Consider the following 9,486-nt stretch of genomic DNA (forward strand, 5'->3'; position numbering starts at 1 on the left):
GAATATTTAGGGGCCGTTTGAACCCCATTATTTGTAGATTATAATGAGATGAATAGTATTTTTTTTTTAAATGAGATGTTGAAAAGTTTTTGATTTACGTGTATTATTAAATGATTGTGTGGTTAAAACTAATAGAGAGAAAAACTTAATTTAATGTAATAAGGAATAATGGAGCTCAAACGGGGGCTTATAAATGTAAATTTAAAATATGAAAATCTTATCTAAACATAACATAAATTCTTAACTAATTCAAATAACGCGTTTGGAACAAAATTTAAACTAATTGATAAGTTTAAAGACAGCAAACTCATTTATTTTTCTTTTCATTTGATTCGCTTGGCAGTCCGCATCACCGTCATTCCACAATTCCAATCGACCCGAACTAACCTGTAAAAATTTGTAAGAGTGAGTATTCGAAAATACCTAGTAAGATATGTGCAATTTCCATATACATAGATATAACAATAAAAATTACAATTCATACCATTTGATTTTATGGAGTATACCGACGATTAAACGACACACCCATCTTAGGTCCTCTTATAATCCCGTAAGATTTCATATCTCTTTAAAAAAACGAATGTTTACCGACAATCTATGCATTTTTTATTGGACATAAATTCATAAGAAAATAAAAATACTTGCACTTAAAGTATCTTACCTTGTTAGAAAAATCTGAAATACGTTCAAAATCTTTTCTCCGCTTTGAAAATACGTGATTAAAATATGCAAACTTTATTTCCAATACTGCCTTCTCTCTCTCTACCTACCATATGTGTGAATTGTTGCGAGTAAAATTTTTTATCATGCCTATATATATATAAGTGTAGGCTAGAGTAGATAAACCAAAATTTGATTTGATAGGGCCAAATTTTGCAACCAATGTCTACTCACAATGTACTTTATTATTATCTTATTCAACTACAAGATATCCACTATCTCCATCCAACCGTATATGGGTGTATATTGAATTTTGTTGTAACTAGAATATTAGAATATTGAAAACACGTGCCATCCTAGGAATTTCTAAATCAAAACTAACAAATAATGATAAAAATCACACCTCACCCGTTTTCTTTTTGGAGAGAGAAAAATAAATTGATTTATAATCTATATAAAATTACATTTATACTATTTTTTTCAATTGGGTGTAACTTAATGTGTCATTATCAAATATAACTTTTCTCAAGTCAAAAACTTCTAATTAATTACTAGCTTTCCAACGAATACAATATTAATATACTTATAATTGCTCTATCAATTTGAGCCAGATAAAATAGAAATTTATATAATATACAAAATAAATAAATTTTTATCTATAAAATTTTTGGGTTGTTTTAGTGGTAGTTTGCATCATGCACGAGTCACGTGTCATTATTAAAATTCCCTTTTTTTTGTTATAATAATTTTGATATTTATCATGCACTTCGATTTTGGTCCCGGCCATATTTGGCATATTCGACTTATCCCAGGCCATGGCTGCACACCATTTTTAATAAACTATCCCTACAATATAAAATAGGCAATCCTGGATAGTATAGAAGCAATAATAAATTCCTCTATTTTGTCACACTCTAGCACTTTTTTTTTTTTTTTTTTTTAAGTGGGGTAGCAAAAATAGCGTCGTTTATCTTACATGTTTTATATATTTTATTACACCATAAAAGAGGCAATATGAATTTACAAGCAATTTTTCATACCTTTCACCAACTCTCCTCTTCCTCTTCGCTCCATACTCAACCACTCTTATAATTAAAAATATTAACAAATGAAAATACTAATAATAAGACAAAATATTTTTAAAATGTAAAAAGTTACTTGTAAGTAGAAAAATTTACTTAAAGTTATTTAAAAGTAAAAAAAAACTTATAATTGTAAAAATTTCTTACAAGTAAAAAATACTAGGCCTGTTTGGCACCCATTTTTATCAAAATGCATTTTTCTCTCTCTTTTTTTCAACCACACATTCTTTATTAAAATAATATTACACGTAAATTAAAAACTTTTTCTTATTTTTCAACCACACATTTCCCATCAATTTACTATTCAAAAATTCATTTTCACATAAAAATTCCTACCAAACAACTTAAAATTTTAAATAGATATTTAGATATATTTAATTTATTAAATTAAATGTTAATAAAAAAAATTACTATAAATAAAATATGTAAAACAAATTAATCGATTCCTGTAAAATAAATTTTTTGTTACGTTAATTTGTTCTATATTTTTAGAATAAAACATTCATTTCAATAATAAAATTGTATTATACACCATTCGATTAATTAATTTCTTTCGTTTTTCCTTCGCATCATTAGATTGTATACAATTAAAAACACACATGAAGTTAAATAAAATTATGGCAATAAGAGCGAAGATGAAAAAAAAAAAAAAAGAAGAAGAAGAAGGAAGTGTCTCCGTGCACAGAGAACTGCTTCTCCGTGACACAGAGAGAGCACTCCGTGTGACAAAGCTCTATTTTTTTGTTTTTTCCTTCCTTCTCTTTGGCGATCCATTTATGTAAATCTGTTTGTTATTAGAATCCATCTGGGCTCTTCTTCAGTAAGTCTTTCTAGTCATTCGTCTCCAAGATTCGACCTTTTATTCCTCTCTCTAACCCCGTTCATTTATCTTCCAGATTACTTCTCTATCCACTTTCTTCTTTCCGCAGTCACACTCCACGCCGGCTCGCTTATTTTATCGCCAAATCGTCGACATCGATTGTTGGTTTTTAGTTGCCAACACCGGTCGCCGATTGTCTACGGTAAAGGATCGCTGCCGGTAAGTCCTCAATCTTATTGCTGTATGGTTCAATTTTTTTTTCTTTTTTTGGATTTTTCTTGGCTACATGTACAGTCATTTGAGCTTTGGAGCCATCTTTGGTTGATTAGTATTGCGATTGTTGTATAAATTGGGGTTTTTTCTTTGTTTAGATATGGTCATTTGAGCTTGGGACCAATTTTTGGTTGATTATTATAGGATTTTTTTTGGGGGTAATCTGTGGGAGGTTTTTGGATGGGTTCGAAGCATCAGGCATCTTCCTAATGTTTATCGCATATTGTATGGAAACCTTTAACATATTACATATAGATTTCTTCCCCACATTTTTTTCTATTAAAAATTCGATTGGAGTCCAAATTGATTTAAGATCAAAAGAAGAAAGGGATATAGCCACCTTTTAGTCTCTCTTTTAAGAGGGACTATATCATTACTCCCCTTTGACATTTTCAAGAGCTTGTCATTATGAAAACCCTTAAAATTCTTGAAGTTGTATGTAGTTGAACTCATGCAGCACCAATAGAACTATTGAATAGAACGCGAGAAAACCAAATAATAGGAAGAAGAAATTAGGGGAAGGGATGACAGAAGGGGAAACACGGTAGGAGAAGGAGAAAAATAATGGAGAAGAGAGTAGTAATTCGCCACAAGCCACCAATAATTATTCTTGATTCATCAAAATTAATGAAATTATATCGCAATTAGGTTTAAATAGTAAAGACTAAAACCCTAAGTAGAAGGACTTGGGCCAACACAAGTCCAATTACATAAATAAAGTCTAAAACATAAATAAAGTCCAATTAAAAATAAATAAAAAGTAGATGTCCTCATCAATTCTCCCAGGGTGGGAGAAAAACTCGACCTTGTCGAGTTGATAGATAGCATAGGCTACAGTCAATTTGATACTCCAAATGCGTCAAGTCAAGCCACGGGGAAGATCTTTCTGACGAATCAAGTAACGAAATTCCATGATTGATAGTGCTGAAAACTGTAGCTTATTCCCAAGAATATGATCTGATCAAGGGGGGCGATCTTTCCTTCTAACCAAGTACTGATACTGGACTCAAATAACCAATACTCATGCACCTCATCTTCAAGATTTTCACATGATTGTATATAATGACGAGCATAAGAAGCACGTCAATCTACCCATCAAACAAGGAAGTACTGAATCTTGCCATCATTGATCAATACAACATGTTCATCTAAAATAACATCAATTTTATCTTTTTGTGCTGTGATAGATGGTATTGAAGTAGAAATATTAACATAGTCAAGTTGGAGGTCCATAAAGCTAAATAGAAATAGATCATCAAAGGAAGTAACACGGTATTTATAAGTAATGAAGTCCTCAATATTTAAAGTAGAGTGGTAACCAAAATGTGATGAAAGCGCAATGACATGTGTATTTGAACCAACATGCTTTAAAATTTTTAAAGGACTAGCATTATAAGTTTGCAATATAACATAATCCCCAATATTAAATTCAAAATATCGTTCATGCGAATTAGCTTGAAGTTTATATAATGTATTATTTGCGTCATGTTGTTTATTGATCTCAATATACAAGTCATGAAGATGACGTACAAATGCCTCAGCTGACATAGACATACTAGTATGTGGAGTTATTGGAATAAGGTCTAAAGGTTTTCTAGACTTATAACCATGAATAACTTCGATGGAACTCGTATCGATAAACCGATGCACAAAATTGTTATATGCAATTTGAATTGTTGGGAGGATCAAATCTCAATTCTCAAGAATTTCCTTGAAAAGGACATGATTACACAAATCATCCGTACCTTTGGGTTGGCAAAGAGTATGACACACAACATTTAACTGAGGGGTATCGGGAACAAGGGGTACAACCCCTAGATTCATAGGAAAAGTCCCGATACTATATAAGGAAGTGTCCTCCATATTATTCAAGTCATCACATTCTTCAAATTTAGGTTCATAAATTTGATCTTTTAACGACTCTTCTATTACATTCTTTCGTTCTTCTATTACTAAGGTTCGGTTACGACATTTGGAAGAGATGTGGCCAAAATCCTTACAGTTGATGCATAGCAGGTGAGAAGAAGTCCCTGGAGTTACAAAAATTTTACCCTTATTTTCCAAGATTCGAGGAACATTTACCTATAAAAAAAAAAAAAAAAGATTTGAGGAACATTAGACGGGGGAGGTCCTAGAAGAGACTTAACAAGAGGAGGTGGAGCCAATGGGACGGAAGAATGGTTGTCAATACGCCTTCTATAAGGAGAAGGGGGAATTGGACTGTCACGACCTTTACACTTATTTTTTCCAAATGGGAGGAATACTAGATGGGGAAGGCTTTATGATAGACTCATTTTGAGGTAGCGCTAATGACATGGGAGAACGATGGTGGTCGCGCTTTTCATATGGAGTACTAATAAGTAACTCGTAGTCCCGAGCTGAAGAGTAAGCTTGATCATGAGTAGTGATGCTTCGAAAGAGAAGTTCACGCCTAAGTTCATCTCTTAGACCTTGTATAAACTTACTTAAAGTCAGGGCCTCATCCTCAACGACATGACATTTCACTCGAAATTCCTCAAATTGAGCAATGTACTCAGTCACTAGCCGATTCCCTTGTGTAAGGGTGTTCATTGGGTTAAAATTTCATGATCTAAGCAACAATCGAAAGTAGGAGTATCTAAGTCAATGTCTCTAAAGAAACGCTCCTTACGACGAGGAAGAGAATGAGTACCATGATGACCATGACCTTGTTCTCGCTCACGAACCTGATCCCTATTCTTACGATCGCGTAAAAAATATTTTTGATCACTTTGTCCACGATGATATTGTCTATTATAAGAAGCTTCAGAATTAGTGTCAGTCAAACTAGGGGTTTGCTTAAAATTGCTCAACTTAGCAGCTAGGTTCTTTCTCTCCTCACGAGTAGCAGTTATATCTGATTGGACAATCGATAGGCTAGTGGCAAGTTGAGCTAATTGTCTAGCGAGTGCATCAAATTGGGATGGATTCATGGTCAATGTATTGGAAATAGAGATGACAAGATGACCACTACGCAACTACATGTAATGTTTTTGATCACTTTGTCCACGATGATATTGTCTATTATAAGACGCTTCAAAATTAGTGTCAATCAAACTAGGGGTTTGCTTAAAATTGCTCAACTTAGCAGTTAGGTTCTTTCTCTCTTCACGAGTAGCAGTTATATCTGATTGGACAATCGATAGGCTAGTGGCAAGTTGCACTAATTGTCTTGCGAGTGCATCAAATTGGGATGGATCCATGGTCAATGTATTGGAAATAGAGATGACAAGATGACCACTACGCAACTACATGAAATGTAATACCAGTTAAATGACGTGCTATGATGAGACCAGAGAACAATACGTGCAAGCAATGGAAAATAACTTGTACCGTTTTTTTTTTAATTTAATTTTAAATGTTGGGATTAATTAAATGTAAAACAAGCTAATACTGCTGGTACATGTAAAATGATAAAGCAAGGGTCAACACACTACTCAAATTCTCCAATCAATTTAAGTGGGGAACAATGGAAGTCAATTCGGTCACTGGTATCAATTCGATTAATGGTTTTGATCAAGTGGGGTCTAAGGCTAAAATTATCACGATACAGCAGCACAAGATTTTAATTGATGCAATTTTAAAAATGAAACAGTAGTATAAACCAATATTAAATAGAGATCAAGGACTCCCTGTTGTTTAGTTTTGATTATTTGTATGCCGATTGATTTGAATTGCCGACTTATGAGTTCTAACTATGCTTCTGTTCTTCCCTTCGTGTCCAATGGTTTCAGCCCCTGTTGACTGTAACTTGTGTTGGTTCTGGTGTGGACTTAAAACTGAGTGTGGTGACTGTGGCTTTTAGATTGTTGAGATGGACGAGGAAATATATGAATGTGGTAACTATGGTGGAAGTGTATGATCTTGGGTTGGTGGTGGCGGCGGCCTATAGCGATGAAACTGTAGTGCTCTGGATGCCTGAGTACAATAGATAATGAAGTGGCGGCGTGATGGTGATTAGAGGTGGCGGCGGCGGCAAGAGAATGGTTGTGAGAGAGGAATCGGGTAAAACTGTGGGATATTTGATGTTAATGGATTGGTTATAATCTGGCTTGGTCGGATATTTGGGTTTAGGCCAGATGGGAAGGGGTTTGGATCTTTTTATAGAGATGGGCCAGCTGGGGTTAGTGTTTGGGGAGTGGGCCTGGATCGTAGAGAGTAGGCTGGGTTCGTTGGGTTAAATGGAATTGGGCCGTGTGTAAGTAGGATTGAATGTTAGGGTTGGAATTTGTGAAACAACACTACAATTGTATAGAAGAAACAGTAGCAAACGAGACTTTTTTTTATTTTTTTATTTAAGTTACTTAAAAGATGAGAAAAAAAAATAGAAAGAAGAAGCAAGAAAGAGGGGAAAATCGGAGAGAATGGGGGGAGAAATCGGAGAAGAAACAGAAATTCATGGGGGAGAGGAGGAGGGAGAATTGAAATTGTAGAAAAAACATAAACTGAAATTTTCGCCTGTGAACAGTAATGTGAGCAGTAATTTTTTTTTTTTTTTGGCAACTCTACGATAGAAATTTGAAGGAAAAAAATTGAAATTGGGCGTAAACAGTAACCCCTTTTTTTCTCAACCTTGTGTAAAAGAGATCAGTCTTCCTTGTCAATGAATGACTTGTTCCTTTTTGGAGATGTTCAGTCTTTCCCAATAAGTGTTGAAGTTAGATTCCACCTTTATTCTTCTACCGCTCCTGCTTTCCCTTCTCCCCCGGGAGATGAGTCATACCAGTTGATGCCACTAAGGCGGGGAGAAGACGGAAGAATTGAATATCTGTATCAGAAATTCCTCGAATTGGTTTGCCATTTACATAAAGGAAACCAACTCAAAATCTTAAGGAAGAGGAAACCAAAGCAAAGAGGACGAGGTCCAACTCAGGATCAACTAGGATAGAAATAAAGCATTGGTCGAACTCTTCTTTGGTGTCAAGGTAAACAGAAAAATTCCCAATTCTCTGGAAAAATAATAACTCGGCTGCTCACGTTAAAAGTTTATTTGTTTGTGCTATTCCACAAGTTATTGGGAAAGAAATAAGAAGAGATTTTTGGATTGGAGATGAGAGATTACCCAAGTTTAGGCTCTGATACCAAATTTGATGTAACACCAATAGAACTATTGAATAGAATGCGGGAAAACCAAATAATAGGAAGAAGAAATTAGGGGAAGGGATGACAGAAGGGAAAACACAATAGGAGAAGGTGAAAAATAATGGAGAAGAGAGCAGAAATTCGCCACAAGCCACCAATAATTATTCTTCATTCATGAAAACTAATGAAATTATATCGCAATTAGGTTTAAATAGTGAAGACTAAAACCCTAAGTAAAATGGATTTGGGCCAACACAAGCCAAGTCCAACTAAAAATAAATAAAAAGTAGATGTCCTCATCATGAACTTTAGTTCTTTGTTAAGAAGAAATAAAAATACCATTAAAAAGCAATCCATTTTGAAAAAAACTCTTGCTGCTTTACATTTTGTTATCCAAGTCAACTAGCAATAATATATCGTGAAATTAAAATAAGTATGCTGAAATATTTATTTGGATTCTTGCTTTAACTTTAATAGAATTAGTACATTCCATGAGAAGACTGTGTTGGTAAAAACACATTAAATTAGTTTATTGAAATTGTAAAATGATCTGTACATTGCACACACATAATATTTCAATATGGGTGACTTGTACTTAATTGCCGTGCGGTTATTGGTGTTGCTAAATTAACACTTGTCTTCCTCAAGGCACAATATAGTAGCAGAAGGCACTTACTATAAGATTTAGTGCTGGTAACTGTTTTAGGAACAACAAGTATAAAACTGTTTACGTTAATTATAATCATAAACATTAAATAATAACAATGATTGTGGAGGTGATTACGTGTCACATTGTTACATATGGTTATGTTTGAATCAAACTTATATGAAGCCATGCTTATATTTGCACTTGTGATGTCAGAAGATTCCATTAAGATGGGGTTTTATCTAGATCAAATTTATGCTTTGTGCTTTATGCCATGCGATTTTCTGTTCAAGCAAATTCACATTTTTCTTCCTTTTTCTTATCTTTATTTTTTTAATCTAAAAGGCATTAATTACATCTACATAATACGGTTTTGGAAACTATACACTTATGAGATGTCTCTTTTCAGTTTTTCACTGCAAAACCTCTGCCTTGTGACCCTCATCTTTGCCCAAATACCCTTCTAGCATGGAGTTTGATGCCAAGGTTCACGATGTGGAGGCAAGAATGTGCATATTCAATCTTATCCTTATGAAATTTTGAATTGTGATTTCTGCCTTTTGGTCAGTATAGATTCTAAAGAAGAACTTCTGGTGGCATTGTTTGTCAAGATGTCTTGTGCTTGTTGTGTAATGACGCAGTGTTCCGTGGCTTGCATGTTATATCGCACGTTGAAAGAATCATTGAAATCTTGGTCATGATGTATATTTTTGTTCTTTTGATCAAATAAAATACGGACACCTATAATAATGTTCATGAAAATCCCTTGAACTTGTCACCAGGCAAAGAGCTGCTGGTGGAAAAGGAGGTGGAGTTGAATCCAACAGAAAGGGGTCTAAAGCAGTGCCAGCCCCTGATGCTAATGCTGAATTACAAACTTCTATACAGGTATTTTTTGTTTTATA

General features: G+C 34.1%; 1 long non-coding RNA gene across 2 annotated transcripts; it reads left to right on the forward strand.

Annotated features, from left to right (window-relative positions):
- Window positions 1-2,360: 2,360 nt before the first annotated feature.
- LOC111400867 lies at window positions 2,361-9,407 on the forward strand. 2 transcript variants are annotated; one of them, XR_002703886.1, is made up of 4 exons: window positions 2,361-2,562; window positions 2,639-2,781; window positions 8,991-9,090; window positions 9,364-9,407. It is a non-coding gene; the product is annotated as an uncharacterized LOC111400867 (long non-coding RNA). The 2 variants fall into 2 exon arrangements; XR_002703885.1 differs by lacking the exon at window positions 8,991-9,090 and having other exon boundaries at window positions 2,371-2,562.
- The last annotated feature ends 79 nt before the right edge of the window (window positions 9,408-9,486 follow it).

Source organism: Olea europaea, chromosome 10 (genome assembly GCF_002742605.1).
Source record: "Olea europaea var. sylvestris chromosome 10, O_europaea_v1, whole genome shotgun sequence".
Lineage (NCBI taxonomy): Eukaryota > Viridiplantae > Streptophyta > Magnoliopsida > Lamiales > Oleaceae > Olea > Olea europaea.